The sequence below is a fragment of the Pipra filicauda genome, unplaced genomic scaffold (genome assembly GCF_003945595.2).
Source record: "Pipra filicauda isolate LSUMZ 115617 unplaced genomic scaffold, ASM394559v2 scaffold100_size2392355_pilon, whole genome shotgun sequence".
Taxonomy (NCBI): Eukaryota; Metazoa; Chordata; class Aves; order Passeriformes; family Pipridae; genus Pipra; species Pipra filicauda.
In genome coordinates, this window is record NW_024103441.1 from 373,022 (window position 1) to 392,723 (window position 19,702).

Here is a 19,702-nt window from a genome sequence, read left to right on the forward strand (position 1 = left end):
TTGTTAAAGGTCTCCCTCACCATAAAAATGTGGTTTTTCCAGCCATGGAGAAAGAGGGACCTGGCTGGAGTGGCAGCCCAGGGATCCTGGAGCAAGTTGCTGGGCATTTGTTCAGCTCAGTGCAGCTGATCCCAGCCTTGCCTTCCTGAGCAGTGCAATTCCCACTCCCAGCTTTAAATCCCCCTTTGTCAGAGGCTCAGGCTCGTGCACAGCACTTGGATTTCCTTCACCTCTGAATCGCTTCAGATAACCTGCATCTCTTAAGGTTTGAAGGATCTTCTTATTTGAAAACTATTGTGATCTTCTCATTTTAATAAATCCTCCAGTATGAAACTGGCTTTAACCCCCCTTTGCTATTCCTGCTCCCCGTCCAGGGTAAAGCTTGGAAATCTTTTTTCTTTCCTTTCTTTTTTTCTTTTTTTTAATTGCCACTTGCTCTCGTCAGCCATACGATGCTTTTGATAACAGTCATCAAATTTTACAGCTATCACTATAATCTCACTGCTGTTAACCATCTGCATCACTCCTCCTGTTCTGCAGAAACTGAGGAGAAAACAAATACATAGTTAATTTTAGACAGCACATCGCTCCCCTTAATGGAGTTTTGTGTCCCAAGCAGCAGCACTGGTTAATGTCTGTGCAAATAACCTCGTGGAAACGAGGAACAATCCACACACGAGGAGATTCCATAATGCTTTCAAGCCCTTGGGGCCGTGTTACAGGGATCAGGGGTGGGCTGCAAAATGTTGGAGTCGTATAAAAGTCTGGAAACTTGGAAGTCATAACCTTTATTTGGTGATTTTAATTTCATGGGATCTGAACTTGACAACATCTGACAAAGTCAAGGCCGTGCATTTACCTGGTGGTGTGCTGGGAACAGCAAAGGCAGTGCAGAGCACCCTCTGAACTGCAGGGAAGGGGGAAAAGTCTGCCCTGAGCAAAAAGGATGGAGCAGCCCTGCTCTGTGAGACAGCCAGGCAGCGAGGATCCGGGCTGGGATATCCCGCTGGGATCCCAGGGAAGGCAAGGACAGATGGAGGAAAGCAGTGGCTGTGCCCACAGCTAATCGTGGCTGGGGGTGTGGGAGTGGCTCTGTGGCTTTGGAGAAGTCATTTATCCTCCTCCCTTCTCAGCATCCCGCTGGAAATGGGAGTTGCCAGATGTGGCACCTGATGCGGGATTTCCTGCCCTTCACCTCCAAATCCTGGGATTTGTTGGAAAACATGGGCAATGTTCCCTTTCTCGTGCCTGAGCTGAAAGATGGAAATCCCCTCCCATCCAGTGACCTCCTGGGCTGTGCTCTCAGGGCTGGTTTGGGTACTCAGGAGTCAGAGAAGGTCCCGTGGTGTCGGACAGGAGGAAATGCAGCTCCAAGTGCAACACCTGCAGCTCCCCCTAACCCAGGGGGACACACCCCAGCCTGGGCAGGGGCTTCACTCAGGACATTCTGCTTTTACAGCCCAGGTGTCACAGGAGGAACCACAGGCTCACCAAAGATAATTCCACTCCCTGGTGCTTCCAAGTGCTCAGCAGGTCCAGTCTAACCCGAGTAATCCACTCCTTGAACCCCATCTCAGAGAGGGGCTAAAGCCAAGGATTCCTTTCAGTTACCCCCCAAAAAACATCAAGTGAAAACTGGATCTCAACTGTGTAATTTAATATTTTTTTTATTTTATAAAAACTGCAAAGCAAGAGGTTAATTTTGAAGATAGTGGTAAAATGTAACAGAGGGACTGAGTCAGAGATGGAGCTGTCACCTGGAGAGCAAAATTACAGCCCCTTCATTTAGGCTTCATTTGAGCGCTCAGGACTGGTGCTTAAGATGACATCTGTGCCCAGCAGAGCCTTCCAGAGTTATATTTAATTATTGTGGAGAGGTAGAAGGGGTCCCACCATAAAAATGACATATTTTAAATTTCCTGATCACGACGCTTTAACCTTTATATTACTGACACCCGAGATTTCAAAAGGAATGTGCACTGAAGCTCTGTAATTTTATATATCCCCTTTTTTTTTTTTTAGGAATCCATTTAAAATTACACAAGAAACCTCTCTTCATCTTCTGAGTGTTTCACTGATTAGCATAATTTATAGCCAGTTCTTGTGAATGAGGTGATTGTGCCCAGGTGATTGCAAAAAGGTCTGTGGATCTCGGCTTTATAAATATTATTCTGAATCTAACTCGGTTCAAGTAATTGATGTAACATGAGTGAGTGCCGTGCAGAGCTCTTCAGATGCAGAGACCACACACTGGGTGATCTCTGGAGCCAATCCTCATCGGGCCTTTGCTTTTCTTAGCAACAAAATTAACTCCGGCGTTATAAAATGTAGCCAAGACTTTACCTCTGCAGTCGGAATCTGCTCTCAGGAGATCCAACCCACGCACTAAATCCCGCCTGCCTTATGTGTCACCCTCTGCCTCAGAGAACTGGAGACTCAACAGTTGCTCAGCAGACCAAATATGTTCTCAGATGGTGAGGTGTTGCAGGGAAACACTGGTAGGTAGAGAAAGCAGCTCTCAGGCTGTCTCTGACAGTCAGAGAAACCATCCCAGCCCTCCTCTCTGCATAACTGTTCACCCACAGCAGGGGGGATTCTCTGAGCAGACAAAGGGGGAACTAAAGGTCACCAAGATGAATGGAGGTGCCATGAAGGGAATTTATTGGGTGAGGTCCCAAGTCGAGGTTGGTGCTCAGCCCTGTCGTGCTGGGCTGGTGCTGCCACGGCCACACTGACCCTGCAGAGCCCATCCCGGGCTCCTTGTGCAGCTGCTTGGCTGCTGGAGGCCTCTTGTGCTTCTTGGATTTGCCTCTTTCTCCCATGTTTTCTTCCTGCATGAGCTGTAGCTGCCAGAGGGGCTGGACATCTGCCCAGAAGCTTTTCAACGCCCCGGTTATGAATTGGTGGAAACCTCGTCCGTGTGTTTGTGTTTCTCTAAAGTTTTACGGCCTGTTCCTTGTCCCGCTCGTGACAAGGTCACTTGGGAGGAGGAGGAGGAGGATGCAGGTCTCCCACTGTCAGAGCCCTGCATCCATGTGTTGGGGAATAACACAAATGGGACATGAGCTAAAGTTTCCTACAAACCTGGCGGGACCGTTTTATCTTGAAGCAAATTTCTGGAGAACTGCCAAGATGAAAACAGGCACAGCTCTCCTCTGCAAAAACCTGCATGTTCTGGGAAAAGCTGGAATCCTTCTTACAGTAGAGTAGGGAAATAAAGATTCCCAGCTGTTAATAATAACAAGTCTAGAATCCTTCTTGTTCGGGCTGGAGCAGAATTGCCTGGAAGTCCCTGGAGGATTCCAGTCCAGCGCTAGACATTTGAAAGATTTGGATCCCAGTCTAAAATATTTCCATGGCTTGACTGAATTTCCAAAACTGAGCTCATAATCCAGTCAGAGAAATGAAATTTATAGAGCTGTCAGCCATCAGCTTCAGTATTTTGATGGGGGTACCATGACCAGAGAGTATCTGCTGGTCGTGAGCATCCACCTGGGAATAAGAGAGACCTGGCAGGAACCTGCATGTGGTGCAGCTGAGTTTAAAGGAATAACGAGCCATGGGGTTGAGGTTCCTTTGTAAGAGGAAAAAAAAAAGGGGGAAAGAATGCAAAAGCCAGCGTGGTTCAGCGTCTGGGCACATTTTCAAGGCCTCTTTTATTTTGAGTAATTAATTCTGTGTTTTATTAGTAATGAAAGCCGGGGCTATTCTGTGCAGGGCTGGAGCAGTACAGGGTGACTCGGCAGGAAGTTAAACTGATGTAGCATTACTTTGGCAATTTATCACCTGCCTGGAGTGCTTACTCAGGGTAGAACACGAGTTTATCCGTGTTCAGGGCAATTATATTCTAAATTCACTTCATAATTACCTCTCATAGAGAGATAACTTTAAACAACTGATTATTTTATAAGTAACTGGAAAAATGTCTGGCGTGACATCTCTTCTCCAAGGCAGTCTGATTGCAAGCTGGCTCTTTGGTGATCTGTTTCGAATAAAGTGATTTCATCCAATAAATCCATGTATCAGGGCTTGAGTGTGGTGTAGCCAAATGCTTGCAGCCTTTTTACACATTTGTAGTGATTCCAACCAGGGTTCTTGTGAGTTGGTGGGTGAAAAATCCATTTATTTTTGTCTTTGGTTAAGGGAGCTTAAGATATGAGATTGTATAAATGTACAGCTCTAAAATTGGTCACAGTTTTTGGCAGAACTGGTGGGAATGGCAGCTGTGTGACCTCCCGGTCCCTGATGGACCTTCCTGCAGTGGAACTGTGTCCAAAGGCACTGCTGGCCCATTGCTCCAACAGGAACATTTTCTAGCGTGCCCTGCACTGTTGTATTTTCCATCTTGGCATCCCAGGGACACGGAATTCCAGGCTGAGTGGATCTGAGAGCTCTGCTGAGCTGCCAGTGGCACTTCCCAGGAGCTCCCACAGGCGTCTCATCCCTTCCATCTGCAGCAGAGCGGGGGGGACAGAGCAGGGCTCCTCTCTCTTCACCACACTGTCTCTTGTGAAACCCAAAGCCTCTTTATTGTGGATGTTGTGTTTGTCTGATAGATTGGTTCCCTGTTTAATGAACTTTAGAAGCTTCAGTTTTCCTTGGTTTCCCAAGAATTACAACGGGAACTCTCCAAGCCCCTCCTGGTAACCAGCCTTCGGCAGCACGGGGTGGTGTCTGCCACTGAGCACAACACACAACCAGAAATGCTCCAAACCTTCAATTTTCTGAGTCTTTTTAGTGCCTCTCCAGGTGTAGGAGGCCCTTGGAGCTGTGGGGGCCCTTCAGCTGCCCCCCAGCTGCCAACACAGCCCTGAGGGAGGATCTGAACACGTGCTTTGGGGGGCCCGCGGCTCCCACCCGGGCTGTGCCGAGTTCCTGCCCAGCTCTGGGCAGCAGAGTTTCCCTGACTGCAGCAAATACATTTGCTGTGCTTTATGGAGCACGGAATGTTTTCTGAATTTTAATGGTCCCAATAAATCGTGTTAAGATTGTGTTCTATTAGACCCCAGGAAATTAATGAGAGTGATTCGAGTCTGAGTGTCATTGGGAAGGTGGGAAGGCAGCAGTGCTGTTAGAGGAGAGTTTGTAAATTTGGCTGAGGCAATAATGGGGGTGATAAGGATTGTAGAGATTCCCAGGAATCCCCATTCAGTCCTGGTTTTACCTACAGGGATTCTGTTGTCCCACTGGGGACTAAGTGATGATGATTTTCAGGTTGTGCTTCACAGAGAGGAGGAAACCTTTGTCATGGGGCTCAGATAGCTCAGGAACAGAGACTGGGAGAGGGACACCCTCTGTCAGACTGCAGTGCTGGATCATTTAGGATGGATGTTGAGGGATGAACCTCTGCTATGGACACAGGCTGAGAGTGGTGCTGTCCAGCCTGGGGAAGAGAAGGCTCCAGGGAGACCTTAGAGCCCCTTCCAGTGCCTAAAGTGGCTCCAAAAGAGCTGGAGAGGGACTTGGGACAAGGGCCTGGAGTGACAGGACAAGGGAGAATGGCTTCCCACTGCCAGAGGGCAGGGTTAGATGGGATATTGGGAAGAAATCAATGTCTGTGAGGGTGGTGAAGCCCTGGCACAGGTTGCCCAGAGAAGCTGTGGCTGCCCCATCCCTGGAAGTGTCCAAGGCCAGGCTGGACAGGGCTTGGAGCAACCTGGGCTAGTGGGAGGTGTCCCTGCCCAGGGCAGGGGGTGGAACTGGATGGGCTTTAAGGTCCCTTCCAACCCAACCCATTCCATGATTCTGTGATTCTAAAACAGGAATTGCAGCCACTGAAGGGAGCATTTGCATCCTTAGGAGGTGTGTTTGCTGGATAGGATGGACTCCTTAATATGGTATGAAAAGCAATAAAGAACAAGGATTGTCCTTGGTGGGAAGTGCAGTGGGATGAGTGGACACCGTTCTGACACCAACAAACCACCAGCCCAGCAACATCCACAAAAACATTGGGATTCCTTTGAGAGCTTGGTGTCCCTGAGTGCAGCAATGGGGATGAGCAGATTGGAATTCCAGCCTCCTCTTGCCCCTGCTCTGGGGGTGGTCGTGCCCCTCGGGGCGGGAGGGCACGGGTGGCTCTCAGCCTGTCACCAGGACAGCATTGGCATCTTTATCTGCAAGATCAGAGTGTTTTCCAGCAGAGCAGGTCAAAACCTCTTCCTTGCTGTACCTGCAGCCGTGGTGGGGGAGCTGCAGTGATGGATGAGCGTTTCTCACCACAATCACAGCCCGGCAGCAGCAGCTCACAAATCCTGGCACGCCGGGAAGGACTCGCTGAGTCTCTCTCTGAAGTCTGGCCAGCAAATCATTCAGCCAGGCGAGGATGAGCAGGGGCTGCTGGATGTTCCCTGCTCAGCACAGCAGCTGGGGGAGCTGAGGGAGCTCTGCCTCCATCAGTGCCACACTGGGGGTTGAGGCAGCGCAGACACGGGGCCTCCGTGGCCACAGAAAAGCCGCGTCACGGCTGCGGTTTGGGGGACTCCACCTAAAGCAGCTCCTTGAACCCCCAGTCCTGTCAGCTCCAGGGAGGCCATGCTGAGCTGTCTGAAACTTCTCTCCTGCCTGACTCCAGCTGGGGGATCTGGCTGCAGTGGAGCCGTGGACGGGGAGTTTATGCCGGTGGATGTTGTAATGGGGTTTTACGATGCGGATCTTGGCAGATACGTTTAATATCCGACAATTAAAATAGCTTGGCTGGCAAACACACTGAACACTGCCAGGTTTTTATAAGATCCTGTGAATTCCTGACCTAGATATTCATTGGAGGAGGGAATTCGAGAGCAGGAGAGAAGCATGAACCAAGTATGGGACATTGGACTCCTCACTCCTGACCCATTTACCTTATTTCTTCCAAGTAGTAATAATCTAAAAAAAAAATGCAAAATTGGGTTAATAAAATGATTTAAGATGATCATAAAGGCAGCTCACTCTTAAAGTTGTTCCATATTCAGTTTTTATATAATTTACCTTGTGCTTGGGGTACTGAATAATGAAAAAATCCAAACAAACAGAGCACTAAGCCTCAATCCTACATGTAAATCTGTGCACATGTGCTGCAAACAAGATAGCACCCATGGACAGATTTGTTTGTGTTGCCTTGTGAGCCAAATGCTGTGGGTTTGCTTCTTTTAATTATTCAGTCCTGAAAGAATTTACTGTGAAATCCCACCAGGCAGAGATAAAGACTGGAAACCTTGTAATCTACAGCTGTACAGGAGGGTCACTTTATGGCCTGAATGTGCTGGAGAATTCAGATGTGGAGGGAATCTTTCATAGTGAACTGGCATGAAAGCCTCTATTATTTCAGGGCTTTGCAGCATATAAATTGTGTTTATGAGGAACCCAAAGCCTGGAAAAACCAAATGGGGAGATCTAATCCAGATTTGCTATTCTGATGAATTTTGGCATTCTCCAATTTATTCAGGTTGTCAGATGGATTCAGTCCCAACACGGCAAGGGCAAGACAAATTAATTAGCTAAAGCTCTGTTGGTTCTGGGGGTTTTGTCTCTGTGTGAGGGGGTGCAGGGCACTGCTGTGGCAGGGGAAGGGGCCCTTTGGCTTGTCACCCACCCCAACCCCCACTCCCAGCCAGATGAGAACACTGTCAGTGAAAAGAGTTGAATTCTCTTCCAGTCTGGAAGTGAAGGCCACGTTCCTAGTGCAGCTCCAATTATGAAACTGTTACGTGTTCCCCTGAGACTGCTCAGCAGCCACAAGTAATGCTTAAAAGAAAAAATAGAATGTTTAGTTGTAGAGAAAATGGCCAGGTCTGGTCTCATAAAGACAAGCAGCCAATTTTTAAAAAATGTTGGGTTCAACAGTATCTGGAACTCTCACATGTCATAACCTTGTTAAGATAATTACAGTAAATGGGTTTTCTGCAGGGGAATCCCCTGACATTCCTCCCTGGGAGATCACCTCTGCTGCTGTTCCAGACAGATTCTGCATCACTTTGAGAGTAAAGTCTCTGTTAACCTCCTTTAAAAATATCACCAAGCAAAGAGAAGACAACACTTAATTCCTTTTTACAAAAGGAAAAGAGAGTCATGTCTTGGGAAGAAGGGAAATCAAATAAAAAATTTAATGCTAGAGAAGAAAGGCAAGAAATGCAGTTGCCATGGCAACGGGAGCATAAGTAGAAACTTTCCAGCAAAGAGCAGAAACTAAAAATGAAAAAGCGGAGTGGCGAGGCCTGGCAGATAGCCAGAAGCTTCCTCCACATCCTGCTCTCCTGGTGGGATGCTCTTAGTCAGCTTTGGCACCTTCTGGAAGTGCTCTGGGCTTTGGGAGCTGGGCCCGTGGGTCAGAGCCCTCCCAGGGGACAGCCAAGTGACACCATCCCTGGAGACAGGACAGCTGTGCCAAACCCACTCTGTGTGCTCAGCCCGGTGCCACTGCCAGTGGAGAGGGGAACATCCCCTGGGAATGGGCACCATGGCATGGTGGAGTTGGCAGAGAGTGGCAGCTGCTTCGTCTGATGGTCACAAAACACCGAGCAAGTCCCTCTCCATTCTCCTCGTGTCCAAACCAAGGTCTCAGAGTGCACTGCAGCAATAATCCTGTTCTTCAGTTCTCCTCTGATCCCTTTTTGGTAGAGAAAACACATCCCTTAAACTCTGCTCCAAACCACCCCTCAGTTCCCAGCTCGGGGTCCCATCCCTGGGCAGCGCCTGCCACGGGCACAACCCGTGTTCCAGAGTGGGCATGGGCTGGATCCCACATGTCTCCAGCCACGGGCACAGCCCGTGTTCCAGAGGGGGCATGGGCTGGATCCCACATGTCACCAGCCACGGGCACAGCCCGTGTTCCAGAGTGGGCATGGGCTGGATCCCACATGTCACCAGCCACGGGCACAGCCCGTGTTCCAGAGTGGGCATGGACTGGATCCCACGTGGTGCTGGAGCAGAGGCACATTCCAGACATCCAGTTCCACCCAGGGCTCTGGGATCCTTGGATGCTGGCACATTTAACTCAGTTGCACACAATAAAGTAATACAGTCATTGGATTAGCAATTATTAAACCCACATATGCTTTTGAGTATGACATGGAAAAAAGCAGGTTGGGAAAGCTGGGGAGGTTCCCAGGCAGGGCTATAAAAGCTTTGTGATGGCCAGGAACTGCTCGGGGTGAAGGATTCGGAGCGTGCCCAGGGCTGGGCTCTTCCAGATGGAAGCAATGAAACCTGGGGTGTTTGGATTTCCTTTAGTCATGTTCTTGGAATTAAGCACGTGTGGAAGAGGTTTGCTAATTTGACCTCAGACTGTTCAGCATCTCATAGAATAGGCTCCTTTTTCATGAACCAAACACCAAATGAAGTGCAAGCCAAAAAACAAACCCACTTTACCTCTTTGTGTGTGAAATCTGGGCAATCTTCCCTTGGGTGCAGCACCACGAGTGAGGAACCCACCTGATAAACCTCAGTTATTACTAAAAGGAAAGCCTACACATACATAAATCTGCTGCTCTGTCACTGACTTCACTCCTCAGCTGTCCTGTCACTGGCTCACCTGGACTGCTCCTCAGTTAAATGTTATTCCCAAACACAAGCATTTGTGGTTTGTTGGGGTTTTTTGTAAGCTGGAATTGCTGAAGCCTCGAGTAACAAACTCACTTGGAAACCTCACCGGGGTTTCCAACTGAGTAATAATATTCTTTATCATCTGGGCATGAAAATGACTGTACAAAGGAATTGCAGAGTAGGTATTTATTATATATTTGTATATATTTACATTATTTTATTACAATATTTATTGTAAATATTATAATAGTCACAATATTTCACATTGTTATATTATTATTTTTGTATATTCACAGTGCATTTATTCTATTAGCAGATATGTATTTTTTATGCCTTGTATTTCTTTTCCCCGGTGATGTTTAATGCTGAGGCCGAGTTTATTCGGGTATGAGAAGCTTGGGGGGTTTCTCTCTGGTTTCTGGGGGGAGGGAAAAAAAGAAAACATGTTCCGTAAGTTCCGCCAAAAACTTAAGAGGAAAACCGCTCTTGGGAAGCGCCTAACGCGTGTTGTGGGAGTGATTCCCGTGCGGAGCCGGCGCCCTCCCGCCTCCGGGCGGCAGCAGAGCCGTGCGGAGCCGAGCCGAGCCGAGCCGAGCCCAGCCGAGCCGAGCCCAGCCCAGCCCAGCCCAGCCCAGCCCAGCCCAGCAGAGCCGGGCACTTCTCAGTGTTCCCTTGTGAAAGAATCTGCTGGGCTGGGGAAAACCTCGCTGTCAGCCCAGGACCGGCAGCAGGTCCGTCCCCAGACCAGAGCAGTGTCCCTCAGAGCTGGAGGTGCTGCCGCAGCGCTCGGGGTCCCTCCCTCCCTCCTGCCCTGTCCCCCCGCGCTCCGTGTGTGCAGCAGAGGTTTCTCCGAGCCCGCTGACCTTGCCTCTGGTTTATGTGGCTTAAACTGAAAGGATTCTGTGGGAATGGTCGGAGCACTGATGGACTCTCAGGGCTCATTTGTGCCCCGGGGACGCTCAGCAAAGCCAGAACAAATCGCACAGAGGGGCACAGGGTGCGAGGTCCAGCACGGACATGGCTGGGAAAAGCTCCACAATCCCCTGGATTGTGCTGGTTTGTACAGCTCTGTGTGTTATGGGATGAAGTGTGGGAGTGACACGACCCAAACAAAAGGAGCACTCCAGTTGTTGCCAAGGTGAGATTCCAGACGGCTCTTGACTGGAACAAGGTGCCTTCCATGGAGTGTTGCCACTTACTGTGGGAAGGTAACCACGGGCTACTTCATGGAATTGCAAAGAACGAGCATTTGGGGAAGTTCCTATTCCTGGTGCCTGTTTCCAGCACTGCTGGAGGGTGTTTTACCCCCTCAGGTGTGTCAGTGCTTGCCAGGCTGCCTCGTCCAGAGCAGATCTGGAGGAACTCTGTGTCCCTGCCCTGATGAGTTCTGTTTGTACAGAGCTAAACAGGACCCTCCAAAATCCCTGCACTTCCAGGGATTCTGGAGTCTGTTGCATTTACCCTGGTGCAGTAAGACTGGGGTTCCTGATCTCTGTGAGACCCTGAAGGAGGCAGGATCTGGCTTTTTCCAAGGCTGATTGCTCCCTGTCACCTGCCAAGACAAATACCCTGTCTGGAAATGTTCCCTACCCAGCTCAGGTTCACAGGGAAGTTGCATTTTAGCCTTGGCCAGCAAGAATCCCCTCACACTGGTGAGCCAGCAGCTTTCCAACGTGGTATAAAGCCTGTGAGCTTAGTCTGGGCCCCAGGCCTGCCAGACCACTTAGTTTTAGGGATCTGTGCTGCCCAAACTGTGGTGAGGGTGGTACAATCTATTCCAGAGGTTGTCAAAGCTCAGCTTCTCAGACAGTAAAGGGTATTTTTCAGCTGATGTTCGGACCTGAGAGGTCCTGCTGTCGGAATATTGATCCCAAGGAAGTCTTCCTCCAACATCTCTTTCATTGCTCATGGAAAAAGGGCCAAGGATTACTCGCTCATATGTAGTTCATAGTCTGATTTTTAAATCATCTTGTCTCATTTGCCCAGTCCCTCAGCCCAGTAACATACCCAGTTCCCTGCCCTGCCCACCCCTCAGTGAGCAGCCCCCATCCCCAGCTACCCTCAGAATTCCAGGGATCCTTACCTGCCCCCCGGCAGCAGACCCAGCCACAGCAGCATCACTGCTCAGATGGGCTGCACACGGGGAGATTCGTGTTCCTGCTAAATTGGTACGTTGCTATTTTTATTCCTTGAGGGGAATTCCATTCATCTCCTTTCAGAGGAGCCTGTTAAACTCAGCCAGTCCCAAACTCCCAACAAATGTCCTTTAATAGTTTCGTGTTTCAGCTCCGCGGCCTCTGACTGTGTGTTCCTTTAACGCCTTCACGACTCCTCTGGGAGATCTAAGCCAGGAATAACCAACACTTCCTTAAGCCAGGCCTCCTGCTTTAAGGCTGTGTTTCTTTTCCTGCCGTGCATTCCCTTGCTCATCCCCACAGCTCCCCCTTCCCTGTGCTTTGCTCTGCCCATCCCGAGCTCAGGTGTGCTCAGGTGTCCGAGCGGGAGGTGCTGCATCCACTGCTCCTGATTTTCCTTGGCTGAAGGAGGACAAAGGACTCTTAACATTCTCTGCAGTCGCCTCTCAGCTTGGCATACTGATCATTTCAATAATAAAGTGTTTCCTTTCATTCTCCACCAGTCAGGCCCCTGCCAGAGCCATAATTGTTCACAGATGACTCATTTTGGCTGCATGATCAAAACGAGGGAAAAGTGCTGTTTGCACAGGCTTTGAATCGTACGAGATGGGAAGAGATGTTCACGCTTGATATTTGTACCATATGTGCTTTCTAAATTTTATTATAGAGCCTTTACATTTCAAAAGAGGTTCTACTCTTGTCCTGGGGATGATTTAGAAAGGAAAAGATAAGTAGAGTTTCGAGTTAGACTGGGATTAGCAAAGACTGGCTATGCAGTTTGAGCTGTGAAGCAGAATCCTGCCGGGTCTGCTGGGAGCTGGGCAGTCTGGTGGGGCTCTTTCTGCCCTGATATATATAGATATATATTTAGATATATCTGGGCATTGTTTAGGGGCTGCAGACTCAGTTGTGTTCTATATCAAAGTCACGTTGAGCTCGTCCTTGTGCTGAAATCCTGCACTGGGAGTTGCAGCAGGTGTTTGCATTTCCCTCTCTAATGCAAACCCAAGGCCGGCTGTCCAGTGCTGCTGCTGAACCACCCCAGGGTGGGCACTGCTGGGCCCTGCTTGGCTGGGTGCTCTCTTTTAGGGCCCCATGTTTCCATCAGAGGGACCTTTGTGAGGGTCAGCACAGGGGCCAACAACACAGGTCATTTTTAGGCTGGAGAACAAGGAAAAGGGGGGATGATTCCTGCACGTGCTGTGTCAGTTGGGAGCTACTCTTTGTGCCTCCTACCAAGACTGCTTCGGGGCCACCCAACTGTTTTAGATAAAACACCAAACAGAAAACTGCCTTCTTTGCATTAATGTAACATTTTGACTAAAGAGTTGTACAAACCCTGCAAACCAGATCATCCAACTGCTGCCACAGGGATGTACTGGGATGTGAAGACAAGCTCTTGTTGGATACTCCTTTGCAAGGGCTTGGAGGAAAGAGTTAGACTTGTTGATCCAGTAAAAGTCAGTCTATTAGAAGGAAAAAGGATATAAATTCAGTAGGAAGAGGGTTTTTTTCAGTAGATTTTTCCCTCTAAATATATAATGGCAACATTAATGGAATGGGAACACGTGGACTACAGACTCTTGAGAGTGGCAAATCTGTATGAATAACTGGGAAAACAAGCAGAAAACTTCCAATTTGAACTGATACTGCAGTAGAAGAGCATTTTGGGCTCTATGTGCCTTGCTAGAGGCTTTCCAATACTTTTATTCAGTGTCATTCCTCAGATTGTCCCCACAGGGCTTCTGAGGTGCCGACCCAGGGGTGGGACTTTGCAGGGGGGGCTCAGCAGAGCTCAGGCACTGCAGATGTTGGGTGCTCTGAGGTTCCACACCCCAAAACATCCCGGCCCTTGCTTTGCTCTCGGGCTGTTTTTCACATTCCTGTTATTCTCAGGAGGTTTTTCCACCTTTTGCAATCCGGGGCACTGGGACAATCACGTCTCTCAGAGCAGCACCGTGTTGTTGTGCCAGAAGGAAGGACGTGGATTCAAATAAACCACCCTCACAATGGTGTTTAAAAACTGATTGCAGGATTTCCAGTCGGTTTCTGTAAACCTGCCTTTAAAAACAATAGCTGCATTTTCAGTTTTCAACTTGCTAACGGGGAATTCTTTTAAACCAGAGGGTGTTTTCTGTGCTGCACTGTCATGTCAGGCTGATAAGGAAGATGGCTAAAGAGCATTCTTGCCAAAATATTCCTTGGCTGAGCAATCTGATGCCAAAAAAGCAAGTGAAACGAGCAACTCTATCTGCAGTGCAGTTTGCAAATTATGTGGCAAGGAAAGGAAGAAAATAATCTGTCACATGAAAAATGAAGCTTAGATTGTGTGTATATAAATCAGTGATTTGTTATATGAGCACAAGATCATTATCAGGCATTTAAACATGAATTGGAAGTGCCTAATCTATTAATTAATCAGGAAGTAAGCTTTACATAGCACGTGTAATCAAGTTAATCTTTCATTTCACTTGCCAGCAGAGATGCTGCTTTCAGTGGGATGTTGTCACGAGATTCAACCCCCCGAGTGCCTGTTCCTGCTGCTGGGGGAGTCTCAGGTGTAAATCCCTTTTCTTCTCCCCCCCTGGAGTTAAAACACACTCCACTTCCAAGGAGAGTGATGCCCTGCAGCCACTTCCTGAGAGGTTCATCTTTTTTCCCTGCCCTCTTAGCACGAAGCCATTGTAGGAGAACACACAGTAAATAGCTGAGACTTCTGCTGATAATAACTCATAAATTTGGCCCAGAAAGTCGGCGATGCCAGACTTTTTATCAACTCCTTCCCTGCAGCAACACAACAGCGAGTGTGCTGCTGAAACACAAAAATATTTTTAGGAGTTAATTCATTTTGTGATATGAATATTTTGATCGAGGGCAATGCAAGAGATGTAGTTTATTACAATAATTTATCATTACATCTAATGATTGGATTCCTAACCCAAAGGTGACGTGGGTTTTGATTATTTAAATGTGCAGATAGGAAAGTAAAGGTCAGCTGGGCTCCCTTTCCTAAAACAGGTTAGAGCAGGTGAGATTTTGAGGTCCCTTTTGAGCCTCCCTGGGCTGTTCTGTGATCTTCAAGGACCTTCCAACCCAAACCATTCCAAGATTCCTGCACCAAACAAATCTCCTCCATTTAGCACAAAGAACAGAGACTGAGCTCATGGAGCAAAGAGCTGCTGGAAAGTGAGGGATGAGCTGGAAAAAAGGGGGTAGAAATAAACCCCAGATATGGACACTTTGTTTTTTAAAGAAAATAACCAACAGCTTTCCTGTTCTGTGGTGGTGTCATCATATGTTTATTTTTTTTTCCCCTCAAGTTTTCAATGTGAGATTTGCAGGACCTGGACTATCTTTCAGTTTATTTTTTCACAGTAAATAAGGCAATTTTCCCAATTTTTCTGGACTATTGTAAAAGTGCTTTTATTTCCAATTTAAACAATAATTTAAAAAATTGACTAAGCAATATTTTCCTGAAAAAAATGCACTTGAACAAAAGGGCTACTTTTAAAATGATCCCAGCAGTAAAAAAAAAAAAAAAAAGACGTCCAAGGAGAGAAATTGCAGTGGTGTGTGGTAAATATCCTGGTTAATATTAGCACAGATCTGGGGAGAAATCCCATTATTGTGCAGCTCCCGGGGATGTCTGAGGAGCTTGGTTTGATCTGGGGGCTTGGAAAAGGTTTTGCTTTTTGGTTTGGAGTTTGTGCTGTGCAGGGGAGACTTTTCCCTCGGGTTTTTTCCCTCCTGCAGAGAGGAGCAGGCTGGTTTGGGGCACAGGAGGTTTGACTCTGGTAGAAGTTTATTCTTCAATTTGTGTTGGACTCCATGTGTTTAATTACTCCATCAGGTCTATGGAAATCACAGCACGAGACAGATTTGGACTTTCTGAATTTTATGAGCATCGTTCCCAGTCAGGATATAAATTTATCTGAGCCGAGTGTTCTTTAACATCAGGAACATCATTAGGAATACATGTCAATAGAGTGAGTTAATTGATTTATTTTGGTCTCCCCCACTCGTTGGAGCTGGTTTGCAAAGGTTTCTGTTCTTCAGCTCTATTGTTCTGCTGGGAAGTGCTCAGGAAGCTCGTTGTGCTTTGAGGCCGGGCCCTTTCTCCCCGTTCCCAGAGTTCCCTCTGGATTCTCAGACCCTCCAACCCTGCAGAGAGCCCCTCCCTCTGCCTCACGGCTGTGTCACAGGGAATAAATGCCATGTTTGTCCACCTCCCGTTGGCCTGTTCCACTCTGCTTGGGGTCCAGGGGGCTGGGCTGAATTCCCACTGGAGAATTAAATGTGACCCAAAACTCAGCTTGTTGGGAATTGGGGGTAGAATTCCTCGTTTTTATTTCTCTTACCTCCTTTTTGATTTGTGATCTTTGACAAACTCTTTTATTCACATTTCTTATAACTGGGACATCATTTAGTAGAAGCAAACAACTGACTTTCCCACTTAACATAGGGCACATTCCTTGGATTTTTTTTTTACCTGAGTGGAAAAAAAAAGGAAGTTTGTGTGTTTTAAGTACATTGAACTGAACAAGTATTTGCAGAAGCAAATATGCAGAAGCCTCGATGCTCTGTTGGATCAAAGGCACTGCAGAGAAAAGAAGATATTCTTGTGTTTAATACTTATTCATGCCCAGGGGATTGTCTCAGGGGAGTGAGTGAGGAAGCTCCATTTGTTCTCTGGGCAAGGAGAGGGATCCAGGGAATCCAGGGAATCCAGGGAATCCAGGGGATCTCCTGGCTCTGCCCCAGCCCCAGGGGACTGACTGAACTCAGGGCTTTGCTCCTCCATTCATGACATGGGCTGGGAACTTGTAATTACTGGGAACTTATAATTACTGAGTGTGTGCAACACCCTGAGCGTTCCCTTGGATCACAAGGACTGTGGACAAGGAGTCAGCTCTTAATTGGGGGTTCTGCACATCCCAAAACAACGTGACACTGATCCCTTTGTGCATCTCTGGGCCCTGCCATAGCCAATATATAATGGATATAATGGCAGTGAACAATAGGAGAGTCTGTGCACAGGGAACACTGATGCTAAAGGAATTCATGTCCTGATTTAACTTCCAGGAGACCTCCTGAACACTTGGTTAATATTTCATTATTCAGATGTACATCCTTCCTCTTGCTTTTTTTTTGCATGGCACTGCTTTTTCTACTCATTAATCTCATTAAATATCTATATTATGTGCAATGGCTTCTTTCCATTTACATTTGGATTTCCTCACCATACAGGCAGCAAGAGTAATCCACAGTGTCTTGGTAGCTCTGACACCATTCAGTAAATGGAGAGCAATGGATCCTCTGCTTAAATTTAATGTAAATGCTTATTTCTCATTTGGATCCCAAATCTATGAACCACACTGTTGCAAAGCTCTCAAGAAGCTGCTACATTCCACCTAAGGTAGTAAGTGAAGAATCTGCCTCTGTGTAGTCTTAAAATAACACTGGATTCCATTAAAATGTGGAGGTCTTCAAAACAAGTCTTCTTCTTCTGAGGTCTTCAAACAAGTATGTCCCTGAAGAGTTTGGTGTGGGTAGAGCTGAACTGCAGGTTAAGTTATCCTCACACAAAGGACATTCCCTTCCTCCCTGGCTCTGCACATGGGCTGGTGTATCCCGGGGAGCCCTGAGGCAAAAAGCCTGGAAATCTTCCAGCTGAGCTGGGGACTGCAGGGGACGTGGAGGCAAAGGCAGGCAGGCACATCCTGAGGGTGTCCAGGACCCCTGACAGAACACTGGGACGTTTCTCTGCTGTTTTAAAAGAGAGATTTTGTAGAGATTTCCCCCTCTTCCTTTCCCCTCCAATTCTGGAAGGAACACAATCATCCTGCAGGGGCAGTGGGGTTGCACGTGATGGGGAAATCAGGGTTGGAGTCTGATTTTTATTCCATTTCTTGGTGCTCTGCCTGCAGTTCACTGACCAAATACAAATTAGAAATTAAACCAATACCCACCACTCCTCTCTCTGGCTGAGCCAAAACCTTTTCTTGTCTGGTTGGTTTAAGTTTTGGGGGTTTTTTGTTGTTTGTTAAGTTTTGAAAACTTCAGTTCTTTGTGAAAAAAGTCTGGGAAAGTGAAGTGAAATTGCTGAGGCAGAAGGCAGCCTAAATTCCGAGGGCATTGTTTGTGTCTGTGAACAGGTCAGGGTGTCCTCAGACCTGTCCACACCGAGGGTTTGGGGCTGGACTGGGGTCCCCAACAGAGCACGGAAACTTTCCCTTTCAAAATAAGGAATTCAAGCTCCTTGCCTTAAAATCAGTGGGAGTTCAGAGGAACGACTGCTTCCCTCTGAAGCCCTTGGGGAGAGCAGGAGGTTTGGTGGCAGGAGCTGCCTCGGGCAGTGGGGTCATTATTTCCCCAGCACAAAGCCATAAACACCCGATAAAAGGCGAGTGGTGGCCCCGGGGGAGCCCCAGCAGCAGCTGTGCCTCGGGAGGTGTTTGTGCAGCTCTGAACCCCAGCACTTGGTTTAAAATCTATTTAAATCTATTAAAATCTATTGATTTAAAATCTATTCACACGCTGCGAGTTTTGGTACAAGAGTGAAATCAGTCTGGTTTTAGGCAGGTTTAATGGCAGGGGGACAGCAGTGGTGACACCCAGGGCAGCTGAGGGGGCTGAGTGCTCTGAGGCCCAGCAGGGTCTCAGACTGGGTGTTTTACTGCACTTTGGTAGATATTTAATTCCATGGGTTAGGTTTGTGTTTGGAGTTGGGGAGGAGGAGTTAACACCCCAAAAATCACCGCTATGTTTGGCTCCTCTCACCCAGAGATCCAGCAGAGCCCCGTGACCAAACTCATCCAGCTGCTGCTTGGAGGGACCAGCCAGGCTGGGATGTGTTGTTTTAGGCACAGGGACTGAGTGTTGCCAGAGTACACCCAGAGTCTGTGAGAGTGTACACAGGGTGTTTGTGTCAGGGGGTGGCTTTCAAAAAGAGAAAAAAACAGTAAAGAAAGCAGCCAAAAGAGCAGTGCTGGATCCATTGCAAAGGTCCAGCCCGGTCACACCCTCCCAGGTGGGTTGTTCATTTTGTTCCTGGCTGCTCCAGAGCTTCTGAAGTCAAATCCTTCTCACTGAAGTGAGAGAGACAGAGCCAAGGTGGAGAAACTGGAACAGCCCCCCCAGCCATTTATTGATGCTTTTCTGTCCGGCTGCTTCCTCTTGGCAGGATGGTTTGTAGTCCCTCATTAACCTCTCCCGCTTCGTGGTCACCTGTAGGAATGTTCCTAAGGGAGATTAAAACCAAAGATCCCCAAATGTGGGACAAATGCTCGAGTGGGTGAGGGCACAGTGACCACAGTCCCACCCTCTGGAGCTCCTGAGCATTCCATGTGAGGCTGGGGAGATCCCCAGCACCCACCTCTCCTGCATCCCAGGTGCTCCCAGGAGGAGTCACCTGGCTCCAGCCAAGCAAAACCACCTGAACTTTCCCCTTTCAATTCGAGTGAGCTTTGGAAATGGTTTTGTTTAAACTTTCATTTCCATCAGTGCCTTTTTTTTTTTTTTTTTTTTTGCCGTTGGGAATGACAAAGGGAAAAGTAAATTGGATAGGCCATTTTAAAGACATTTCTGTTGATAAACGTGCAATTGTGAAAGATTCTCTTCAGAGAACCCCAGCTCAGTTATTGTGAGACAAAATTGCAGAGAGACACCTGAATATCCAGCTTTTTGTCTACAGCAAATCTTTAACCAAACCTCAGTGTTTTCAGCCTTTCCCATCACTGTTTTCTAGGTGTTCTCAGCTCCCTTTGGGAATTGAATCAGCTGCACGGGAAGAGTCTCTGCTCATCTGGAAAACGGTTATAGTTGTTCCTGTATTGTTTTTTTTTATGTACCCAAATATGAAAAACCCCCACATTCTGGCTGACAAGAGGAGGGCAGATGTGCAGCAACCCAAGGCTTTTCCTCTTTGCCGGGATCTGCTGTGGGCTGTGGGCTGAGGAGCCGGGCTGGGAGCAGAGGAATGTCCCGGGGCAGCATCCCCCTCTCGGGGCAGGGAGCCTCTGCTGTCCAGCTGGGATCTGCCTCCCTGA

At 47.9% G+C, this 19,702-nt stretch overlaps 1 protein-coding gene and 1 long non-coding RNA gene across 8 annotated transcripts in view; one reads left to right on the top strand and one right to left on the bottom strand.

Moving 5' to 3' along the window:
• LOC113998503 (DAB2 interacting protein) overlaps window positions 1-19,702 on the top strand; it is a 201,300-nt gene that overhangs the window by 39,403 nt on the left and 142,195 nt on the right. The gene's annotated exons all lie outside the window — the stretch shown is intronic.
• On the bottom strand, window positions 9,796-10,599 carry LOC120323141. Its single transcript, XR_005563328.1, has 2 exons — window positions 10,383-10,599; window positions 9,796-9,937 (listed from the first exon to the last, which is right to left on the bottom strand). It is a non-coding gene; the product is annotated as an uncharacterized LOC120323141 (long non-coding RNA).